Source organism: Mixophyes fleayi, chromosome 10 (genome assembly GCF_038048845.1).
Source record: "Mixophyes fleayi isolate aMixFle1 chromosome 10, aMixFle1.hap1, whole genome shotgun sequence".
Lineage (NCBI taxonomy): Eukaryota > Metazoa > Chordata > Amphibia > Anura > Limnodynastidae > Mixophyes > Mixophyes fleayi.
In genome coordinates, this window is record NC_134411.1 from 13852135 (window position 1) to 13877987 (window position 25853).

The 25853-nt window shown below is 40.2% G+C and overlaps 1 long non-coding RNA gene across 1 annotated transcript; it reads right to left on the reverse strand.

Annotated features, from left to right (window-relative positions):
• Positions 1-272: 272 nt before the first annotated feature.
• On the reverse strand, positions 273-25187 carry LOC142103413 (uncharacterized). The gene is made up of 3 exons (XR_012679341.1): positions 25031-25187; positions 24760-24806; positions 273-1319 (listed from the first exon to the last, which is right to left on the reverse strand). It is a non-coding gene; the product is annotated as an uncharacterized LOC142103413 (long non-coding RNA).
• Between the last annotated feature and the right edge of the window lie 666 nt (positions 25188-25853).

Consider the following 25853-nt stretch of genomic DNA (forward strand, 5'->3'; position numbering starts at 1 on the left):
AATATAACATCGGTTCCCTTAAAAGTACAAATTCAGAGGTGCTTTCTTCAGACCGTTTGGCATGAAACCCAGAATATTCTTATAGGATCCTCCGAGTTATTAATAACCTTCCCCCATCCTGGTCTCCCTGTGCCTCAAAACATGACATTTAAATGTACTAACAACTGCCCAATAGTAATTGGTGTGTATGATACTTTAATGCCTAAAGGAAAACACAATGGACTCAATATAATACTTAAAATTCATTTTATTGAATAGATTTCTGTAAAACGTATTATAGCTACAATGCCGTAAATGGCAATTTACTTTTCTTTCTTTTCTTTTTTTTATTTAAAATGAATTTATTAAGGGTTTATCTTCTCATAAGTAAAGTGCCATTTTTCTACTCTGCATTATAAAACTGCCCTGTGGCTCTTACAAACGGTGGTAGTCAGTTTCACGGTACTGACTACCCCGACAGAGAACACGACGACATGAGGAGCCCGACTGAATAGTACACCGACCTGCAAAAAAACTTACCAGCCTGTAATTTATGTCATAATATCCCTAACACCCCTAACTACTAACCCTTATACCCTAACATCCCTAATCCCTAAAATAGTACTTACATGACATAAATGACAGGCGGATCCGTCCATTGCTGCTTTAAACCAAGTCGTGATTGGTGAGGACGTAATTTTCTCCAGCCGGAAACACAGCGAGTCGTGATTTAAAGTAATCTGCATTCTGGTACGTAGTTTTTTTTGTAAGTCGGTGTACTATTCAGTCAGACTCCTCATGTTGTTGTCTACCGTTAATAGGTACTACACCCCTTACAAACTTGTCCTATAAGAGGACCAAGATGGTGGAAGCCTCTGGACTCACAAAGAGTCATCCTTCAGCACTCAGGAGAGGAAAAACCCCCTGTGGGGGAAACCTCTGGGGAACCATGGCTAGAAGGACCGCCCTTCCCTCTGGACACTAAGAGGCTATGCAGAGTTAAATGACCAAACTTTTTCAAATATTACAATTACGTTATAATTAATAGCTAATCAATGCATCCTGAAGGGATATGTGTCAGGAGACCTAGAAAATGTATCAATTATCCTTGAAGTATGTATCCGTTATCCTTGTAGTTCAAGATGAAAACTGTACCATGAGACCTAGAAAATGTATCAATTATCCTTGAAGTATGTATCCGTTATCCTTGTAGTTCAAGATGAAAACTGTACCATGAGACCTAGAAAATGTATCAATTATCCTTGAAGTAGGTACCCGTTATCCTTGTCACTTGTTTCCACCTCTATTAGAAGGGGTTGTTGTCTCTGTATATTAAACAGCTGCAATGAGAATGAATGAAAAGGTCAATAAGGTACCCATACAGCTCCTTACCTGTCCGAGGTACCTGAATCCAGCTGACATTTCTCTGAAAATCAAGTTATCACTTTACCCTTTCCTCAGAGGCTTCAAGTTGGCAGGTCCTGCTGCTTTCTGCCTGTAGTAGACTGATGTCTCGTGGCCAGAAACTTCCCCTTATATAGGCAAGTGATGTAACAATGACCCTCCCTATGTCATCCATGTGTGATGAAATGGGTGTGGCTGGTGGCTATGGCAATGGAGAGCTGGTTTAGTGGGTGTGGCTGGTGAAGTGGGTGTGGCTGATGTGTATGACAATGGAGAGCTGTTGAAGTGGGTGTGGCTGATGTGTATGACAAAATTCTTTGTTAGTTGTTGTAATATGGATGGAACTGGTTAATGTGTGTATAGTAGGAAAAACATTTTGCTTTCTTGGTGTGACATGAAAGTTACTAGAGGTTGTGGCAATGGAAGAGCTGGGGAATGTGACAATTTCTGAAAGTTTTAAATGTATGTAAGAAAATTCTCACTTTCTATCAATTCACACTCCTGAGAATGGGAGGATGCTACCATAAAATGAGACCATTAGAAACCATATTTGCCGGGTGCCAATAATTTCAACGGACAATTTTAAACTTTTTTTTCCTCTGCAAAATGTCCCTAATTTTCAATATCGATCAAGTCTACCTTATAACTCCTATAATGCTGCATATTAAATCCAATTGTTACTATTTTTTCTCTAGGCTTCATAAGTGCAATTTAAATTGATACTTTTCATTAAGTATTAAAAGATGTATGTTATTATAACTAGATTGACCAGATTTTTTTTAAATGAAAACTGAGGACAAATAATTTGTAAACGGACAGAGATGGCAGGTAAGAGGAATACTGTGCACAGTTCTGGAGGCCATATCATCAAATAGACATAAAATATACAACAAATCAGAGAAAGGCTAATAAAATGGTGCATGGGCTGTATAACTAAACTTATCTGGAAAGACTTCAAGAGCTCAACTTGTACAACTTAGAGGAGAGAATAGACAGACAGAAATATTTAAATATATTAATAGAATTCAGGATGGCAGTACTCTTTAAAGTGATAGGCTTTCCAGAATAAGGGAGACGTTTGGAGGGAAGAAGATTTAAAGGTAACATAAAAGCATGATAGATTCATATAATAATCTCTCAGCATTTGTGGTAGGGACTCACAAATTTTGGGGGAGTTCTCCTGGAATCTTGTAGAGTAGACAACCCTTTCACACCCTGAAAAGTAGGCGGGGTTGTGATGGAATGAAACGCTGCAAGCCACATCCTCATGACCCCACTCCCTGCTTTGTGATGCCGGAACCGAGCGTCAATGTCATAGCACACACGTGGACACACTGTGTGCTGACTAGGTGTAATGATGTCATCATGCTTGGTAGGCCTGTGTGCGCAATGTGGCTCCCTCAATAGATCATTTCAAACATTGGGAAGTGTAAATATAGTCCCTTTTACAGCTGTCGCTTACAGTCTATATTTGCTTTCAGCTTTAAACTATGTTGTTTTTTTAAATTTCACCAGGATCCATCAACATGACTTATAACATCATTACACAAAGCATAATAGTTTATACGGCTCACAGAGATGATCACTTCCTAATTACTAGCAGAGATGTACAGTACGTAGTGCACTACTGTATTACCCAGTTGTGTTTAGGGTGTAGTGAATATAGGATTAAGTACAGGTCACTGGTGCCTTGGTGTGACGTGGCTCTGCAGACTCCTGCTCCGGCACACTAACTTCTGCAGCAGACCATCTTTCCCAACTTACCACGTCACGGCAGAGGGGCAAGGGTCTCCCAAACAGATTATATATGAATAAAATGCAGAGTTGGTGATATTAAATAAAATTGGTGACTCTGGTCACAGCTATAGAGAACACGGGTTACACTGCCTTCAGCATACAATTTAGGACCAAATGCAACTTTTGATACTTTGGCAAATGTTAAATACATATATAAAAACTTTCTAACATTCCTAGTTCCGTAATAGAGAAGATACAATTCAAATGTTATCCTGAATTAGCAGCACAGCAGCACATCAGTAACAGCAATATATATATATATATATATATATATATATATATATATATATACATATTCTTTTCAGTCCAATTTATTACCATATAATCACTGTAATAACTGTTTCAACTTCTGCACAGATTGATACCATGCAAGTAACCTGTGTTACATGAAATGTATATTGTGCATGTTGAAGGGCCCCTGCTAGCTAGAATGATAACGAAAAATAACGGTTCTCTCTCCAGGGCCTGGTTAAGGGCCACACCCGCCCTAGACTACTACACCAGTTGCCGCCCCCCCAACCACACATATATATATATATATATATATATATATATATATATACACACACAAAATTCATGGGGGGTTTCTGGTTCTCCAGAAACCCCTCCCCTCCGTGAATAACCCTACATAGCGGCACTGTACTATACAGCAGCCGCGGCACTGTCAAAGAAGCGTCCGCGGCGCTGCTGTATTGTAGTACAATACAGCACCGCCGCAGACACTTCTTTGACAGCGCCGCAGTTGCTGTTCAGTGCAGTCCCCCGAAAGTGAGCTGCTGCGCGGCCGCATGCGCGTGCGCAGCAGCTCTCTATATTTTGTATCATTTATTTAGTACTCTCTACAAAATGACAGCTATAATCTGATTGGTTGCTATAGGCAACATCTCCACTTTTTCAAACCCGCAGTTTAGTAAATATACCCCTGAGTATCTGTCAGTAATAAGAGAAATTCAGATATAACACGTTCCAACCCCCCTCCCCCAACCTGACGATGTTTTCCTGAAAGTCATATCTTAATCTATATCTATACATCAGGTCTCACAAATTGTATTTTGGATCTAGAACACAGGGTAAAGGAATCCAGAAAGTTTTATTAAAATTTTGATGAATCTGGCTCTCTAGGAACTGTTTACTAGGTTAGGACTGAACTTTCCAAACTCTCCTAAGGCAATGATGATGATGATGATGATGATCCCCATGTCACAGTGAATCTTTGTTAAAAATATTATTTAGTGAAGCCAAACAAGTATTCTGCTATTTTTAGGGATCATTTGGCTACTGCCAGGCAGGCAGTGGTTCTTAACCCTGTCCTCAAATGCCCCCATCCCCACCGTGTTCCAGGTCTCCTTGTAGAATCACTGGTGAGTAACAAGTAACACATGTGGAACTTTTAGGATAATAAGCCATTAGCTCACACCTATGCTCCTGTTAGGTTCAGGCTTCCCTGTTCATTTCTGTTTTTTAACTGGTGCCTCCAGCAAGAAATAACATCTGTGTTTAGTTATCGACTGCGACCGAGAAACATTAATTTGCAACAATTGCATCTCTCCATGGATGGGAATTGTCATGAAATGAGTCTGATCAACAAAGATGTAAAACAATGCAACACATTCAGCCTGTTGCAAAATAAACAGTCAATCACCTCTGTAGTCACCTCCATTCTACATATGTTACACAATATGCACTTTCCTGGTGATAATTTATTGCATCCAACATATTGTTAGTGTAGAAATATTTATTCCACTTCAGAGGTTAGGAAAATGTGAACTCTTACTAATGATCTCTTGCAGCCTATAAATGGTGTAGCTTAGCATTTACAGGGTTAGGACAATGTAGTGCACTTGAAAGTCATCAACTGGGCATATAACGCAGGATGGCATCTGCCTACTAACAATGAAATACTCCATTGGATCAGGAGACATTTTAAACAGGCTGAGGTTGGTGTTGGTAGTGGGTTGTCCATCCATTACAGAGGAATATGGCTTTGCAGCACCAATCAAATGAGTTACGGTTGGAGCTACAGCTAAACAATGACAAAGGACATATTTTGTCAGTAAGTAACTTCACCTCAACCCCTAGTTATATTCCTCCTAGAATCCTAAAAACAGTAATCGGGCAATTTGCGGCTAAAAGACGCATGGCAGAGTCATTGTGGTAGGGGCAGAGGAGGACATCCCACCTAGACCATCTGGACTATGGTGAGGGAACTGGTCATGAACACCTTCCCTGGGGGTGTTTTCGAGATCTTTCAATATGGGAGACCTAACATGGAACCTTAAGTGTAGTGATCCGAGCTGCCAGCGCCCCCCTTCCCGGTACTTACCCCCTTCCCCGGCGTGCTGTACGCTCTTTACTGAGGAGATCTCGTGAGAGTAAGACTCACGAGATCTCCTCAGTAAGGAGACTACAGCGCGCCGGAGAAGGACCGCAGTGAAAGTGCTCAGCAGCACTGATCGGGCTGGGGGCGCCCCCGCCCCCGACCAATCAATACTGCTGCTGAGCACTTTCAAGGGCCCCCTGGATGCCATAGGCCCCTGGGCTGTAGCCCAGTTAGCCCTACGATTAATCCGGCCCTGAGTACAGATAATGGAAATCCATATTGTATTGTATGTGTATTAAGGCTATATGTATTCCCATTATCTGCAGTACTGGTTACATCTAATTAGAGCATTGAAAGAGTTTCAACATAAATGTTATCATTGGAGCACCATCTAGTATCCCATTTAGAATGAGTTATTCAGATATACACCCAATGGGTTTGACTTTATCAACTACAGTACAGAATCAGCTTGTTTTATAAATCAAACCCTTGAAACGAAGATGCAGATCATTTTATATATTTATACTAGATCTAGACCAACCTAACTGCAGACCTTCACGGACAGCTGGTAAGCAATTCTTACATCACAAGCATTTATTTGCCAATAAGACTCCGTCTAGGATGTCGAGACACCTCTTGTAGTCAGAGACCTGGACATACTGAAATACAACATAGAAGACCTAGCAACTAGAGTCTGTTTCACTGCCAGGTTTTGACAAACGTCAATTTGCCACAATAAAAAAAAAACAAAAGGAGTTGAGCCTTTTGTGTTAAAAATCATGCATTTGAATGGGAAAGGTATATATTTAATGACTGAGCATTGTAAAAGATATATCTATATATAATTCATAATGCATTTTGTATTGCAACTTGCACTTATTGTGCTAGAATAGGCCTTTCATATGCATATTTGGTAAAAAGGGAATATTTTATTTGCTATCCTTTTATTAAATACTTTTTTCATGCCGGCCTATTTCTGAACAAGATCCATTTTTCCGTCTAGCTCAGGGACCAGATCGAGAAGCGATTGTAGATGGAGAGTGTTTGATCTGATTGTAACACTGTTGAAAGAATGACATCTGTCACCCTTTGCCGGCTTTCTGTGCTACTTGTTTAAGTCAGGGTGATTATTCTTTAGATGACACAAGGAATGTGAAGCATGTGGGTCCCAACTTGATGAAACAAAACTGATCAATGGGACATCTGTGTACTGAGCTGCTAATCAGAGGATTAGTTAGGGAGAAAGAAGGAGCCAATTGAGAGGTGATAAAAGTCCCACCACAAGGAGAGACAGGTGAGGTACAGATAAATAGGGTTTACTTTTCGCAACAAAGCAATCAAATTTCACACATTTTACAACAATCACAGTTCTGGTAAGCACACTCTGGGAGGTGGAACAGAAGCAAAAACAGTCCTCCAAGCATAAAAATACAAAGTGTCCGATGGCTAGAAGCCCCATGTGTTTATATAGGAACTGAACTTTTTATTCTCTGTTAGGTTATCTAAGCATTTGTGTGCATTATCACCAGTGCTGTGCTACCATAAGGACAGTTTGGTTGTGGCTGTAGGCTTGTGCCCAGAGCAGCTACTTTTATCCCTAGTGTTGCAATTTGTTTGTGCAGTGAAATCTGAAATTTGATGGCCACACACATGGTGATAGCAATATCTGCAGATTGGCCATACATAGCTTTGTGTATGGCGACAAAGCACTTACCATCCACAACATTGAGCCACTCAAGGCCAACTTGAGAATTGGGCATGTTCATAAATGAGGTCGGCAGATGAAATTATTAGCCTGCGTTTGTGATCTACTTCCAACTGCACCAAGAGACCCTTATATGAACTGTCCTTGTGATGTAAGCTCCAAATGTCTAGATCTATCCAATATGTCCACTTACAGGTGTGGCCAAATTGGAAAGAGAGCAAGTCGCTTAAGCTGGATACACACTACAGAAATTTCAACCAACTTTTTATGCCGAGCGATTTTACATGCGATCGATGGTCCGATCGCTCGGTCCATGGACTGCATACACACTAGCCTTGTTTAGGACGATAAAGGGAAGAGCGGACGTCCCTTTAGCGACTTTTTACAGCCATGTTGTCGTGAGCAATGACTGTAATTTCGTACTCACTGTTGTGGATCGGTCGGAAGTTTATACACACTACACAGCGGAAACCAGTTGGAACAAAAATATTAAACGGTACGACCAACCAAATGAGGCGACAATCGTTCATTTGGGCAGACTTTCGACCATCGTGTCACTGCACACACTGACCCGACTTTTGAACGAGCGGTCGTATGTCGGCTGATTCAGCCGATTATTGGATGAAAACTGTGTATTGTGTACCAAGCTTTAGGCGGGTGGGGGGTGTGATTAGCTTGTGTGTGTCCAAGCTTAACCAAGAGGAGTCTGTTGGGTTGATTCACAAGTGGTCCTTTACAAAGTGATAAACAGGCGCTCCGCTTACAAATACAACTTTAGACCTGTTTTGCACCGCCACTTCCATCGGAATGCGCATGCGTAGGTTTGTTCACTGCGGAATTAGTGGCGCTATATAAATAGCTGATGATGATGATGTTGCTTGTAGAGCAAGCTGGCTACATTTGTGAAGTATCGGCCAATTTGCACAGACCGAGGGGAGGAGTTTGGTGGAGCTGGGCTTTGTAGACGCACAGGCATTTAGAGCGATATATAGAGTAGACGCACTGATGCATCTGCACTGTAAAAACGAGGCTTCACTTTGTGGCGAGAGATTATCGTAATGAGATAAAGGAATAGAGAGGAAACATCTTCAAAATAGTTCCTTGTCATAACTGGTGGAGACAAGTATAGTTCCCATGTACAGTGCAGTGTTTAAAAAAAATATTTTTATGGACAGGCACCATATCCCCCAATTCTTCATCTAGGCTGTTCAGCACGGGGCTGGTGCCTCTACTGCTCAGAGTACAAATAAGACTGCAGCTATTGTTATTGGGGGCAGGGCTGGTAGTCTTTGGGTGGGCTGCATGCCTCTGTTGTGCCTCCTCCTCACAGAGGCATAAGGCTGTTTTTTTGCTATAGCAGGGGTAACACGCGTCTAGTTGTAGGGTCGGATGAGGATTTTTTAAGCAGGACCCAATTTTTTTTTATTGTAGGCAGCGCATTTTATCTGAGGACTGCATTATTACAGATGGTGAATGAGCCTGGTAGTGCGTTTCCCTGCTGAACAGATCCCATTAAAAGTACAGGTCCGAGATATAGAAGTGCATTTCTAGACATAATACAAGCAACGTAATAAAAAGCTTCACACACAAGTGACACCTAATAAAAACGGTCATGCTGTTCCCTCCTGCTTTATGAAGTCATAAATAAGGCTAAGTAGGCAACAATTAAAGCCCTAGATATGCCCCCTGGGATGTGGCTACTCCCCGTCGTGCTGTGGCCACATTGGGAGGTTCCTTGCTGTGCAGACGGTTGTGCGGTCATTTTCACTACACAAAACGACAACGATTATGCACTAGACCAAAGGGAGCCGAGATCAGGTCTCATCCTTTAATTTTAAACAAGATGCAATTTGCGCTTCCATTTGCGTTTTGGTGGAGAAGTACATTTAAATGAATGTAAAGGAAAGCTTCAAACTCATAAAGGCAGCACATGCAATAAGAATAGCAGCGCTGACCTGACCCTCATGATCAATTTAAACCATAAATGAGGCTAAAGCAAGCAGCATTTTAGCAGAAAGACAGGAAATTTTATTTAATGAAATGAGTGGTTCTACAGTGATATGATTTTGGCTTTTAATGTAACGTTTAACCTTTTGCACAATGCACCTCTTCAGTGTCTTCTGACTCTCCGGACAATGCGGTTCACTTCTAGTTTGCGGGGTGTCGTCTGTGACCAGAGCAGGCGTGCACCTTTATGGGCACTGAGTGGGCCATCTGGATGCACAAAGGGGTTTTTTGCTGCTTTGTAAATGGTTCCACTGCTTTGAAAATATGTAAGATTATGATTAATATATTGTTGGGGTTATTTGAAGGGAGGGAAATCAGTTTATTATTAATGTTGTAGCTGGAGGGAGCCTAATCATTAAATGTTGGTGCTGTTGATCTAATGCTGGGGCTGTTGAAGTTTGCTAAATTTCATGTACCCAATTTTTTCCAAATAGGTTCCCCAACATTCCAGGATCCAGACAAGCAGCAACTGATTTAAAGGCACCAGCAGCTACAGGCAGTGAAAGCGACAAGAACAGGTAGGAGAGAGCAGGTCGGTCTGCGAACTTACCTGAGTCTCGTGGGGCACTCCTGAATTTGGGTGACTGTCTCGTTTCATCAGTATTTGGTCCAGCTGCAAGGACAGTTGGGAGGTATGTTCCGCTTTACACTGTACTGCTCGTGAAGGCAGAGCTGCGGGCATCTAACAGTAGTGCACACAGTATTACCTGTGTATTTGTCTAAAATATGTCTAAAATGATAACCATATTACATCATAGGGCCCCCCTCTCTCAAGTGCCCCAGATCCTCAAGAGCCTTAATCCAGCTCTGACTAAAAGATATATAGACGTAAGAATATACATTGTAGTTTGAGCAAATAAATTTCCCCAAACCACACAAAATAAATGAATAGCACACGTAAGTGCAATGTACTTCCTCGGATATACAATATGCCTGTTGTTTAACTACAAAAGGTAATTAATAAATAATAATCAAATAGGAGCACACAATGGGCCTCATTTAGGGGGTATTTAATCAGCCACAAGCTGTCACGGCTGAGAACATTGGCGCTCAAATCTCCGCTTCTTTTCTCCTCGCATCTCTATTAGACAAAAAAGGAAAATGAGCAGAGATTTAAGAAAGGACATCCGGGTGATGTGTCTCTGTGGACTGTTTCAGAGATGTATCGCGGCACCTCATGGCTTAATGTATCCCCCTCCCCCCATTAGAGATAGGAGCAAATCCAAGGGTGTAAATTTACACCTGGACAAACCATGTTGCAATGCAAGGGGTGCAAAAGCAACTTTTTCAATGCAGGGTAATAATGTCTGCTTTTACATGTAGAACACATAAAATTGCTACACTGTAATTTATAGATGATAACTGCCTCTCTCCACTCCCAATTCTAAATCTGTCCACACACTTTAAATTTGCCCCCTGTAAAGCCACACAGGGCCTGATTCATTAAGGATCTTAACTTAAGAAACTTCTTATTTCAGTCTCCTGGACAAAACCATGTTACAATGCAAGGGGTGCTAATTAGTTTTCTGTTTTGCACATAAGTTAAATACTGACTGTTTTTTCATGAAGCACACAAATACTTGACAGCATGGTGGCAAAGTGGTTAGCACTTCTGCCTCACAGAGCTGGGGTCATGAGTTCAATTCCCGACCATGGCCTTATCTGTGTGGAGTTTGTATGTTCTCCCTGTGTTTGCGTGGGTTTCCTCCGGGTGCTCCGGTTTCCTCCCACACTCCAAAAATATACTTGTAGGTTAATTGGCTGCTATAAAAGATTGACCCTAGTCTGTGACTGTCTGTGTGTGTGTGAGTGTCTATGTTAGGGAATTTAGACTGTAAGCTCCAATGGGGCAGGGACTGATGTGAGTGAGTTCTCTGTACAGCACTGCGGAATCAGTGGTGCTATATAAATAAATGGTGATGATGATGATTTGTACACTAAAATTTAAAGTTGATATTTGTGTGCTACATGAAAAAACAATCAGTATTTAACTTATGTGCAAAACAGAAAACTAATTTGCATCCCTTGCATTGTAACATGGTTTTGTCCAGGAGACTGAAATAAGAAGTTTCTTAAGTTAAGATCCTTAATGAATCAGGCCCATGGTTCTGACAAGGTGCAAAGTTGAACCTTGCGGCTGGATTAGTCTAAATCAGGGCCAACATGTGGATAAGGGCAGTGTATATAGTGCCCTGGACACACATAAATGATGATACCCTACTATACAACACTAAGCTTGTCCCCAGCGGTTTTGTTTCCATAAATACCAATATTAAGTAACCATTATAAAGAGTGAGGCAAGCAGTGTACAACTGAGGGACAGTAAAACAATTAAAAGTAAGGTTTCATTGGTTTCAAACCCTTTGATATGTTTTATGATTATTTTAAAAATATACCCTAGCGGCATCTACATGACATTTAGGAGCCTATTTGTCAAGCCCTAAACTATGCGGACATAGCTTCTTTGCCCAGATTTGCACATGCAGATAACATGCGCCACTAGCTATGAACATACAAGTCCACCCTCTGCCCTGTACATCACTATGGCAGGTTTCTATGGCCTAAGTGCAATCATGCCTGCCTCTATTTGGTGGAATATCTCACTCCTAGAAAAAAAAGTAATAATTTAAAAGTAAAATAATTTAAAAGCACACAAACCTTTAAATAAAACATTACTTCTCAAAAAAATAAGAATAATATATTATAATATTAAAATATTACAAATAGAGATTGAAATAGGTTGAATATAATAATAATAATAATAATAATAATAATAATAATAATAATAACAAAAAATACTGTATACCAGCAATTACATGACTAATGTGACATTCACCAACTATGAGAAAGGTAAACATATTAGAAGTAAGAAACATAGACCTGTTAACAGGCTGACATATATACATAGATTGATCACAAAATGCCAATGGGTAGGCTTTAACATATCTGTACATATCAGTAAGGAGGCTAAATATGTATTTTAAAATATTAGAAAGAACAGCAGACATTTCAGAACATGGCTTAACTATAACCTCTTTAAACGACAAAGTTCCTAATTTTGGAGGAAATGTGGCCTAAGGTCAAAGGTTGCTGTAACTTCCTCTCAGTGCTGGACTTTCCTGGGATAGCAATCAATAGATCATGACCACTGGAGTAGTGCAAACGTTTACATCCAATCACTATGCAGAACATTACTTGGAGATAAAGATGTCCTGTTGCCTTATCATAATAACAAGAGTAAATAATAGTATTCTTGTTCAGCTTGTGGCTTTTTAAAAAAAAAACTAATTTAGGTACCATTACGTAGCTGCAGCCTGATTCATTTTTCACGTCCTCTCTATTCATGCTGAAATTCCTGCTATCAAAGCAGGTGGGACAGACACCTGTCTCACATTGGGGTAGATTTTTCAAACATTCCAAAAAGCGAAAGTGGGTTGCTGCCCATAGCGACCAATCAGATTCTAGCTATCAATTATCTAGTACATTCTAGAATATAGAATGTGATTGGTTGCTATGGGCAACACCTCACTTTTGGGTTTTTTTTTAGAAGCTTTGATAAATCTAACCCATTGTGTTTTCAGGTTAGGAGTTTGTATGGTGGATAGGGTTATTTAAATAGGGATAATAAAGAGGGAGGCATTTATTAGAATGCTGACATCACCATTCAACTTTAAAAGTGATTTTGGACAGAAAGTGACTTTTTAGCTCAATGGAGGGAATTGGCCGAGATGTTCCGCAAAGTGTGCCCGGAACAGTCACGGAGGGAACCCCTTAGAGGTGCGCAGGAAAATCCATAATGTTAGAGTACCGTAGTACTCGGAAATGTGCGCAGCAATGTTCCAACAGCACATCATGGACACTCGAATAGCCCCCAATGATTGTTGAATTACAACCCAAATTTCCACAACAGTCTTCTGAATTTCCGTAACCCGCCTTGTCTCATCCAGGGCCACCGAAGAGCATGGCACAGTGATGAAGGAGAGGGGATGAGCAGCATGGCACAGTGATGAAGGAGAGGGGGGAGGTAGGATGGCACAGTGATTAAGGAGAGGGAAGGAGCATCATGGCACTGTGATGAAGGAGAGGGTGGGCAGGATGGCACAGTGTGATGAAGGGGAGGGGGGCAGCATGGCACAGAGTGATGAAGGGGTGGAGCAGCATGGCACAGTATGATGAAGGGGGGCCAGGTGAAGGGGGGAAATGCAGCATGGAGGGCGCAGTGTGATCATAAGGGGGCAAAGCATGGTGATGATGAAGGGGCACAGTAATGTGTGTGTGATGGCACAGGGGGCTTGTGGTAATGTGTGTGTGTGTGTGTGTGTGTGTGTGTGATGGCACAGGGGGCTTGTGGCAATGTAATGTGAGGTAGGTGGTGGCTAATTAATGGGTGCAATTTGTTTGTGGGGTGATGGTGGGGCAATTTAATAGTGGGGACCATTAATTTAAGATGGGGTGGTTTGGGGGCTATTGAATGTGGGGGTGAAAGTGACTAGGGTTAATTTGATAGCAGCCAATTAACCTACTAGTATGTTTTTGGGGTGTGGGAGAAAACTGGAGCACCCAGAGGAAATTCACGCAAACACATACAAACTCTACACAGATAAGGCCATGGTCGGGAATGAAACTCATGACCCCAGTACTGTGAAGCAGAAGTGCTAACCACTAGGCCACCGTGCTTGCCACATGCATTGTTAAAACCAGCAAGGCAAAGTTGCTCTAAATATTCATGGTGCCAAAAAAGCCTCAGCTGACAGGTTTTTGGTTTTTGGCACTGAAATTCTCTTGATTTCACTTTATTCATTTACTTTGGAGATCGTCCGGCACAGTTTACTTATTGTGTAACCTGACAGAGATTACAGTTCTCAGAAAGTACTCGCAGGTCCTACACGTCAGTCATAATGTGAGACTGACACATTCCAATATGCAGCGGCTTCCACAGAATCTATACTGCTACACACACCAGACTCTCTCTCGGATGGTGTATCTTATCTAGATGGCATCAGATGTCTTATCTTCTCCTGTTGCAAATGTTTAATGTTCAATATTATCTTTGTGCAATGACATAAAATAGCTCAAACATAAATCCTCACTACTAATTGAAACATTTTCAGATCTTGGACTAAAACAAAGCATACATGACATTTCTGTGTTACGATGACCCCAGGAGCTTGAAAGCCAAACTTTTTAAAGTAGTTCTGTAGTATAAGGCCATATAGTCTTTATGGTCCAGTAGTCCTTTATGTCACTTTGTAAAACTATAATTGGATTAAGAATAGTTCTAAGGTAGAGGGGTGGGGGGGGGGGGGGCGTTTTTCTCTTAGTGATAGACCCCCGAGAGTTTAGATGAGCTGGACATTGTGAGACTTAATGACGTTCTGTCACAATGTCCCTGCCTTCAGTCCCACTTTTAGTTTCTCACATATCATTCTTGTAGTAAAATCTCTGGACACACCATGTTCCTAAAGTGAGATTAGGAAGCTAGTTGACCCCCCCCCCCCTTCCCCACACCTTATCACCAAACTGTGTTCCACTTTAACCCTTTCACAAGGGCAAATTCTTTGAAAAGAATGGAGCAATCACTACAATGTAAGATATATTGCACAAGCTGCACTTTAGCCAAATGATCATCCTTTATCGATTTAATTCTATTCCTCCTGTTGTAGAGTATTTTTAACCGTTAATTATGCCTTGGTAACACCAGTCACTGCTTAGAGCATTAATAAAAACTACATATTTAATGGCACATATTTGAAATTAAATATCGTATTGTCACGTGAAACTAACAATATAATTTTGTCCCAGTTTAGAGGATACACAATATTGATACTGATGAACACTGAAATAAACTAATTTCCTAAACAGATAGTTAAGTCGCGTCTTAAAAGCAATGTCTTTAACTAACTAGGTGGGCTAAACTTTTCACTGCCTATGGTGCCTGAACTGTGCTCCTAATTAATGTAACAAAGTCTGGAGTTAGGTTCCATCGGCTTTAAGATCAAAGGCTACATCTCCCTTTATGCGCCTCCTTCCTATTGTATTCACGCTAATGGCAAGAGACAATGATGTGAAATGAGAAATTATAGGGTGCAGCAGTAAATACTAGTGTGTGACTCTTGTGAATGTGAAAACTGCAGGCTGCGGTGTAGTGAGAATCTCTAAAGGGAATCAGCAAACAGCTGCACTGAGGGTAGATTACAGAAAAAGTAGATAGAAAATTACCTCCTTGGGCCAAAAATTACACCTGTATTCAATACCTGCAAATATCACCTTGGTTGACTAAACAGGAATGCTTAGATTATTTTCTGAGCTCTTCATACAACTGATAACACAGGGGCGAACGCAGGATTTAGAAGGGGGGGTTTCCGCCCCCCCGGAAAAAAAAAAAATATTGCGAGAGGGAGTCTGAATTCTACAGCAGCCGCGGCGCTGTCAAGCAGCATTCGGGGCAGTGTTGTATTATACTACAATACAGCACTGCCGCGGACGCTTCTTTGACAGCGCCGCGGCTGCTGTACAGTACTGTTGGTTCGCGGAGGGGTTTCTGGAGAACCAGAAACCCCCCCTGCGTGCACCACTGTAACAATAATGCAATAGTCTCTAACTGAGCGGAACATTGATACATTTTGAAATGATCTGTATTACCATTCATTATATAAGCAACGCACACTGCAATTAAGAAATTATAAATTGATAATATTATATTAACTTTCATTCAGAAGGTGAAAGTTTACAGCTCGTTATCAATACAGGAATATTATTTGGCAATGAACCATGGTAATAGTACAATAATTTAGCAGGAACTGGTGAAAAATAGAAAGAAGGTTTAAATTCTACTCTTGGGGCACAAAGGACAGATTGCCTATGTATTTTACACCAATAAAGGTGTTTTCTCATAGGCTGTCCCAGATCTTATCAGGTTATAAATACATTGCACATAACTTTCTAATATCTTTATATTGTTATCTAATGAATAAATTATCTACTAAATAAAACAGCAAATTAAATGAGCAAAACATGAACACAGCTTAAATATATCTCTTCCGATGCAGACTCTTATGTATACCTAATTTTCTAGTAGGAATACTGACACTAAATACTGATATTCAATATAATAATAAAAATAAAAAATGATATTAGCTCAATAATTTCAAACATTTTTACAAAAAGCTTAAGGTACAAAAATATCCCTCAAACAAATCAGTTATATCACCCAAAATAACAAGCACACGGGGGGTTTAATGTAATTAATTAATACAATGTGGAATATATTGGGCCTGATTCATTAAGGAAATGAAAGCCAAATAACTTTGAACCTTGGCAAAACCATGTTACAATGCAAGAGGTGCAAATGAGATTATTATTTTGCATATAAGTTAAATGCTGGCTGTATTTTCATATAGGACGCAAATACTTGATAGCTTTATTTTGACACTGACATTAAAAGATGTCCTAGGACATGCCCTACCCCAACTATAAAGCTGCCCTCACATTTTAAGTTTACCTCCCCCCTCCAATGCAACATGGTTTTGCCAAGGTTCAAAGTTACTAATTTTTTTTGCCTTACTTTTCTTAATGAACCAGGCCCATTGTGTTTATTTGGTATTAGGCATGCAGTGATATCATTTTTTTTTTGTTGTTAATATATATAATAAATAATAATTAATAATTTTGGCTGAAAGTAGATTAGCGATGAACACCCCCTCATTTCAAAGTACTTTTGTCTGTGAAATAAATGAAACATACTACCTATGATGCTGTTTCAATAAACAAGGAAATTGTATGGATATCAAAGTACTGATGTACAGACAATGGACAAGAATTCAAACAACAATACAAAGTCCTATAATAGAAGGTTGGGGCACCATTTGACGCCAGTACAGACTGTATGCCATGTGGCATTAAGTCTACCAATAAGTGGAATTCTGCAGAATTCTTCCACAAGACACCTGGTTGATAGTGGTGAAAAAGGCGGTCTCAGGCATCATTCCAGCATATACCATAAATACTCGTTTGGGGACAGCTCTGGCAACTGAGCGGCTCATGATGACATATGGATAACATTAGTATCCTCATTAATCCATTGAGCAACCACATGTGCTCTGTGGATAGGTTATTACCAAGCTGGAAGACACCCCTCCCGTCAGAACATGGGGTAAAGATGATAACTTATTACTATTAAGTAGTTAATATCATTGACCTAGCCCTTATAGAGAATGACTGTGTGAAGTCTGTATGTTCTTGTGTTTCCGTGGGTTTCCTCTGGGTGCTCCAGTTTCCTCTCACAGTCCAAAAACATACTAGTAGGTTAACTGACTTCTGACAACATGGACCCTAGTAGTGTGTGTGTTAGGGAATGATAATAATAACCCAATATGTTCCCAAATAACACTATGGGACCACCAGAGCACATTACTGTTGGAAGTAAGCACTCACAGCTAAAGGGTTCTTTAGATTGGCACCACACATTTCCGTTGTACCTGATATCACTTCCCCTGCTGCTCAGTAGTCCATTGCACTTTGTACCATAGAACGTGCAAACATACATGCTAGATGTGATAATCAAGTTATAAATGCAACCTGGCTATGATATACTGCTCTGAGGAATAATCATTGAAAAAATACTTTTATTAAACTGACTGCTCGCACCATAGGTTGAAATTTACAGTCGATTGATGTGCAGTCCCTCATCTGTTTTGCTTTGCACTTCAAATTATAGCAGAGATATCACGAGCCTGACGTATGCACGTCTGCTGTTGCCCTCGACTGCTAACCTTTACCCCTCTGAGTTCCATTCTGACATTTCAATGCTTATGAAACATTAGAAAGTTGAGTTTCTCTTGGTCACAGAAGTATCACCAATCTCTTCTGTTCCAAATTTAATTAAGTCTCCTCTTGCAGTCATTCTAGGCAGAATTATTGGCAACCCAGGTAGTCCAGCATATTTATACATGAGCAGAAGAGGAAGGGAGAGGATCCCGCGCTCAAACCGCGCTTAGTAGTGTCTTAAGAGCAGCAAGGTTGCCAAGGTATCCCTCCCTGAATTAATCAAAACCACAAAGATAAACCTTAAGACACACAGACACAATGTACGATGGTTAAAAGAAAAGGTCAAAAATACATCAGGTTTCATATAAAGAACAATCAATAGCAATGTAAATGGCATTAAGCATTAGATGAAGCAGACATGCATCCAGGTATGCAGAAAGGGGGTATGTCTCAAGGGGTACAAATCGTGAGCAATAATATAACAGTAACACAGCCTCAATGTGCCCTAATGATTGAAGAAGAAGAACCATGTTCCAGTTTAAAGGATAAATGAAACAGTACCACTAATAATGTTCAGACATCCATGGGGTCTCAAATACCAAAGCCGTGAAAGTTTCTAAGCATCGTTTCTTATCCCTTGTTCTTTAAATCGATGGATTCATCCAATATTAGGAGAGGAGTAGAAGCAGTGCTGGGTCTTGTCTGCTTCTTCTACTACTTAATTCCGTTCACATTGCTATTGTTTGATTTTTATATGATATCCGATTGTCATTTTTGACCAGTCTTTATAACCATCATACATTGTATCTACATATGAGCGCAGGTTTATCTATTCTGTTTCTATCTACACATGACCCTGACCATGCTGGGATATTGCATGGGCCATAAGGAACTTTAATGTGCTTGTTTATTCTGTGAGCCGCTCATTTGCCCAGGTCTTTCCATTTAATATGGAAAATAAATCTGTAGTCTTCGGAATGTTTATACTTTTTCTCTAATTATCAATGTGAGAATTATAATGGACAATTATTAGCAATGTAAAGTGTGAGCGCTTTAAAGTGAAGGCTACCTTACCTTTTTTTTTATTAAAAGCAGCATTCCCACTTAACTGATGAGTACTCACCCTTAGCGGACAGCTTAGTGGAGCCCCAGGAACTGCATGCTGGAATTCTGTGTACTATACCAATTGCAGATCTGTTTTTTGATCCCCACTTTAAAATGGGCGCAGATGGGGATGTGAGCAGGAGGACCAATCAGAGGCTAGAACCTCTGTGATTGCAGCTTCATCCTGGTCCTCACTTCCACCAGACTCTATTAGCCAATCTTTAAAGGCCTGGTCCCTCTTCTCCTCCAATACCTCGGAACAAGTCTTGAGCTGCAGTTAGTAAGTGGGGGAACAAAGATCTTTTAAATAAGACTATTAAACCAATGATGCAATGGAATAAAACCACCCAGGGGTTATTGTCCTACTGAAGTCCTCAAACCATGACCTGGTGTTATAATGAATTCCCTGCTCACCTGGACTTTTGGTAGCTCTGGATGTTTATGCTGATCTATTAAAGGGATAATATACCTGTAACGCCACCTCTGGCACTTAGTGTAGTGTTATATTGATGCTATGCAGTTGAATTGCTTAATATGTGACCAACTACACCAAAAGTTCAACATCTGTGCCGAAGGAGATAGAGGAGTTGTATTTTGTAACCATATTCATGTTGACCACCCAAGAACTGTGTTGGAGGAGACATATTTACGTTATTATATGCAACTCAAGTATTGAGTAGGAGTGTGTAGATAAAGAGTTATATTTTGCAGTATAGAGATGGTCTGGCACCCAAATTACTGTAACAATGATTGCACTGCACCACCACACAACACCTGTGTCTACACTTACCTGACATTGATGTAAACCCTGCATGAACAGGGACCAGAGGCGAAACTAGCGAGCTACGGGTCCCAGTGCAGGGAAGCAGAGAGGAGGTAAGTGTCAGTGCCAGCGCTGTATAGGAGAAGTCATTTGATGAGACCGTCCCGACCGTGCAATCATATGACCAGCCACCCACAGCTCGCTAGTTCACCATGCTCCGGGCCCCATTATCTCCATGGGCCCCCGATGCACCGCACCTGCTGCACCAATTGTAGTTCCTCCTCTGGCAGGGACCCTCTGTGCTGTAGGTTTTGTATGCATACCGAAAAAATTATAAATCTGATATACTTGGAGAAATTATATTGCTTAATTAATATATTGTTTAATTATGATCTTTCAATCCGAATACATGCAACGAAAAGCAATTGTGTTCAAGTACTGGGCAGTCAAAATGATTAATATTGATTGTTAATATGTCTGGAATATCTTTTCTATTAAGATGCCATACATGTAGTCTAATCTCATAGAATATGACTGCATTGTGAGAAAGCAGTTTTGCTTGTGTGTTCACCTTTGAGGACTGTTTAGGGATTTTTTAGGTTAATGGGTAACATAGGTTCAGGCCTTCTTGGTAGTTTATCTCTGTGATCCTTTTATTTTATGATGGCCATATTCTACACAAATACTTACTTTTATTTGCTTTTAACTGTTTTGCCATCTTTTGACTTTTAGTCATGTCTTTTTTTAAAGGCACGATAGGAGATAGTTTCACTGTTCTAACAAAGATTATCCCTGCAACTGAGGCTTTTTAAAGATACCAATCTGCTGTTTTATCTGCTATCTGCTTTTATCTGTTATTTAACCCCGTCAGCGCTGAGGCTTTTCTCTCCCCTGTTCTGAGCCTACTGTGTCACTATTTGGGCTGGTCACACATTCTAACAACAATATCAGTCATTTGTTTATGCAGTACCCACACAAATAACACCTTGTTTCTTACAGAAGACTTTGAATTTTGAGAAAATATTGTTTGTTTGCTTATACATACTATCACAGCAAAGAAATCCTACCAAAACAGTCAAAACGGTTTTTTTTTTTTCAATTGAAATTGAAGTAAAAGCAAATAAATATATGTGGTCCTTGTTTGACATTATTCCTCATTTTTCAAACAGCATAAAGCAGGATCTACACATAGGTTTTAATAATAGATATTCTACAGTAAATGTTCCCTGGTGCTATAGGATAAGTGTTGATGCAAATGTGGACGTCAATCATAATTAAACAACTGTGATAATTTCACTATTTTGTACATAATTTATTGGGGTTGTAAGTACATTGTAAATAATAAAAAAATCCTTTTTAAGAAACAATATTCATAAATGTACAACAAATAAATCTAACAAGTAGTGTTTCAGTAATTATGTTCAGTAGTGCAGGATAGCTTAGAAAGTACCTTTATAGATTCAATCGAGAAATATCCCTTATAGTATACTGTACAGAGAGGAAAAATGTGCAAAAGTTTCATATTCACTTTGTGGTTGCGATTAAGCTTCTGTTAGATGATTCCCGTTGTTAGTCCTTTCATAATGTCAAATATCATAAGGACAGTAAGGACTTGAAACAAGGGGTAATCCTTACCGTCTTCAGTGGTCTTTGCCCGGGTCTTCCGGTCCCCCTTCTCGGAATCTCTGGTTAACTCATACTTACCAACTTTTGGTTGGTGTGCTCCGGGTGATCCCGGGGCCAGGTGGGTGTGTGGGGGAGGGGCTTGCCAAATTGTGCCATTTGGCTCCGCCTCCAAATAGGCAACACAATTGTATCCTATTCCAACAGGGGGCGGGGCCATGATGATGTGAGAATAGTGCCACTAAGCCCCGCCCCCACCCTGTTAACTACGGAAGGATGCTGTATGTGGGAGGTTGCCCTGCTCTTCTGGGAGGAATCCCAGAAATTTCAGAGTCTCCCGGACATTCCGGGAGAGTAGGCAACTATGGCTTATCTTGTATTCCAATGTCCTGGATCAATAAAATGATAATCCTTTTTTTTTGTGCTATTTTTCACATTCTTGAATGAAATGCATAAAATGTGGATGGGGAAATCCGATCATTAGAACTCCCCGCATCTCTGGACTTATTAATGCTTTTAATAGTCTATGATGTAACTACTAAGGGGCCACACAGAAGACTTTCCTCTTTCAAATGAGGGTACCCCTGAATCTCCAGGGTCCAAGATGGATGAGACATGGCACTCTTAGTGCGCTCGCCCCCATCCTTTAGCTCTTTATAATTTATTGTAATGCAGTGAATAGAGTGCGAAGCTTGATTATGTCACACAATGACATCATCACTCCCCTTCTCCTCCCCTGGCACCCACTGGTATTTAATGCCTTGGAAACACTTTTAGGTAAGTTTTTACATTATTTCAACTCCTGCACTGCGAGTGAGATCATCCTTAGCACTGAAGGGGTTAAAAATACTAATATGATTTTACGTAATGATGGAGGGCCAATTTTAATACAAAAAAACAAACAAAATATAGCTCTACTGTTTAATAAGGTGGTTGTAAATGAAGTGCTTTTCTATACTTGGTTATCAGGAAGGATTCTGTTTTTAACTTAAATAACCTGACCTTTGTTTGCCAGTCAGGCTCCCCCTGCAGCACTCTGGGCCCTAACACATGCTCCACTGGCACTACAGAAAGTCCCCATTCCACCATTACTGCTGCATTCTTAAACAGACATCGTTATAATGGAGAAGCACACCACGTAAGCGGTGCGGGGGAACTGGCGTGGGGGGGGGGGGGGGCAGAACTGCCCCACGCTGACTGGTAGTACGGTAGTGTAACACACACATGTGCACACACACGCACCTTCTCTACAGGCATCTTCTCACCTGACAATCCCTCCTCTCTCACCTTTCACCCTATTCTTCAACAACCTCTCTTCTCTCCTCTTTCATACTATCCCCTTACACCCACCCCTCTTATCCTGGTCTTCTGGCACCCTGTCCACTGGTACCTTCTTCTCTCTCCTCTGGCGTCATGTCCTCTGGGACCTTCACTCACCCCCTGGGGTGCTATAAGCAAGTTAAACGCCAAATCCCACAGAATGATTTTTATGATATATTTATGCATTAACAGTGCAAAAAACAGATAAAAAAGAACAATTCTCAGAATTCCCACAAATAACACTGAAAACCAGAAACCATGGTTATTACCCCAAATTTAGAATTTAATAATATAATATCATCTTTAAATTGAGCAGTGATAGAGTTGAGCTGTGTGCAGTTACTATATGTGAGGCAGTTAACTGGTTAATGGGAAGAGGGGCTGAGTAAGGATAAATGATAATCAATGACCTGTACAAAGTCCATATGAGAAAAATACCTTTATCCAACTATTGTGTGTGTACATATGAAAATTATCTCTGCTGTGTTCCAAGCAGGTAAGACTCATTTTTAAATCAGCTGCTAATATAATAATATAATATAGTATACTAATATAGTACTCCGCAGCTGAAATAAACTGGAGGTACATCAGAAAAATTATATCCAGTATCTGAGGTGAGGCTTTGACATTAGGGAAACATATCTTCATCTGCACACCACTGTTCCTGATTATAAGCCTATAAGGATTCTGCCTTTCGAAATAGATGATTACAGAGAACAATAGCTCACTTGGAATTGTATATCTAGGATTCTGTCTGTAATTGACAACGGTGACATATATATTAGTAAATGTTACAATAAGTATTTTTATACAGGTTGGCATTTTAGGTCTAGTAGCCAATGAACTATACTGACATAATGTATCTCAGATGTAATATCAAAACAAACACACATATACGGGGCGCTGGTTACCCTATATCAATCGATCAAGATGCAGCTATCTAAACGGGATCTGGACCCGTCAAAGATATAAAAACTAATATGATAAGATAAGATAGCGCAAAACTCAAATCGATATGAAAAATTTATTACAAATACATGTGTATCAACAATAAAAATAATAAGCAAATTGCTTCAATGTACACTCTGGTTAAATTAATCAAATGTCAATCTCAGATGTGTCATTGCTAGCAAAGCGGGCAGCACGGTGGCTTAGTGGTTAGCACCTCATCTCACAGCACTGGGGTGATGAGTTCAATTCCCGACCATGGCCTTATCTGTGTGGAGTTTGTATGTTCTCTCTGTGTTCTCCCCGTGTTTGCGTGGAGAACATCCGGGTGCTCTGGTTTCCCCCAGACTCCAAAAACATACTGATAGGTTAATTGGCTGCTATTAAATTGCCCTTAGTCTTTCTCCATTTGTGTGTATGTTAGGGAATTTAGATTGTAAGCTCCAATGGGGCAGGGACTAATGTGAACAAGTTCTCTGCACAGCGCTGCAAAATTAGTGGCGCTATATATATATATATATATATATATATATATATATAAATAAATAGATGATGTTGATCATAGTAAAGGCTACTTGGTCAGCTGATAATCTTCTCTTGATTTCACTATCAGCTTAATAACATAACTCTTTCAGCTCCTCATCTAGTAACTTGCCTATTATAATATTTTAATGTCTACTTATCTGAGAGACCTTAATGGTTTCATTACTAACATAACATAAATGTATCCATAAGAGAACTTATACTATTTCCCTCAGATAGTTCCGATATTATAAAACCTATTGATGGTTACCATTTAATCCAGTGATTCCAGTTTTTGGTGGAATTCATTGGGTTAAATAATAACATTGAGTATGACCCACCTTATCTTTCCCAACTCACTAAAAGTCAAGTTATGCTCTCCTTGTTCCTGGGGAGGTCCAGCATACCCCGCAATCAGATTGGTTTCCTGGTGTTAGTAACAGTACAGGTACTGCTAATGTACCTCCCAACCCCACAGTTCCCCCAATGGCTGTAACTTACCACTGATGCTCTCCTTATTTGTTTTGCTGCTTGCCTTAATCAGAGATCTGCAAGGAAAGGTCAGAGAAGAGGAGCTTAGGCAATACCACTGGATGTTTGAAACAAGCAAGCAGTAGAAGAAGCGAGTGTACCAAGAGGCACCAACCAAATCAAGCGGAACACTGAACTACACATAAGTAATATTTAGCAATATTTTGAAGTTACTGAAATGAAAGTCATTCGTTCAACTTGCTTCCCATTCATTTGAAATAAATAATCAATTTATACTCACCAATAATCTAATTTCCACAAAGTACTCCATTACAGCCTTAATGAATGGGTCAATCAGCTGAGTACAGTGGCGGATCCAGGTGGGGGGATGATCGAGGCAAACGTCCCCCCAGCAGCACAAACAAACCTGTAAATTGCAGCCAAGACATCGTTCAAAACGACAGAACATTTACTACCCCTACTTTCTTTGTTGTCTCTGTGTGACTTCACAAGTTGTCTCTGAAAAACATATAATAAGACACATGGGAGAGAATATTTGGGCAGCCATGGAGTACTTCATGAAAATCGAGTGAGTATAATATGCTCATTTACTCCTCATACTCCAGACCCAAGCAATAACACATGGTGGGCCAAGAAATCAAGTAAACACTGATCAATACAAAAATATAAAATATTTTATTGATGAGCTGCTTGAAGACTTTTCTTTCCAAACTTAGAAGTAGCCAAAGCTATGACATCCAGAAAGTAATGTCTGGAGAAGGTATGAAGCTATGACCAGCCTACTACTCTGCATAGATCATTTGCTGAATCCTAAACCCTGTTGCCATTGACCTTGTGGAATACGCCCTCAGTATTTTTGACATCTAAGGTCATATGGTTCCTCTTATCAGCCTGTGAAATGTATTCTGAAATCCACCTTGCAAGAGTATCTTTGAATGGAGCTTGCCCCTGATATGAACCTCCAGGAAGTACAAAGAGATGATCCCTCGTTCTGAATGTCTTTGTTCTCAATAGATACACAGAAATTAGTCTGACCAGGTATAGAGTATATAATCTTTTCTAGTTTTCATTAGCTGCCTTAGGGCAAAGCGATGGATGTATAT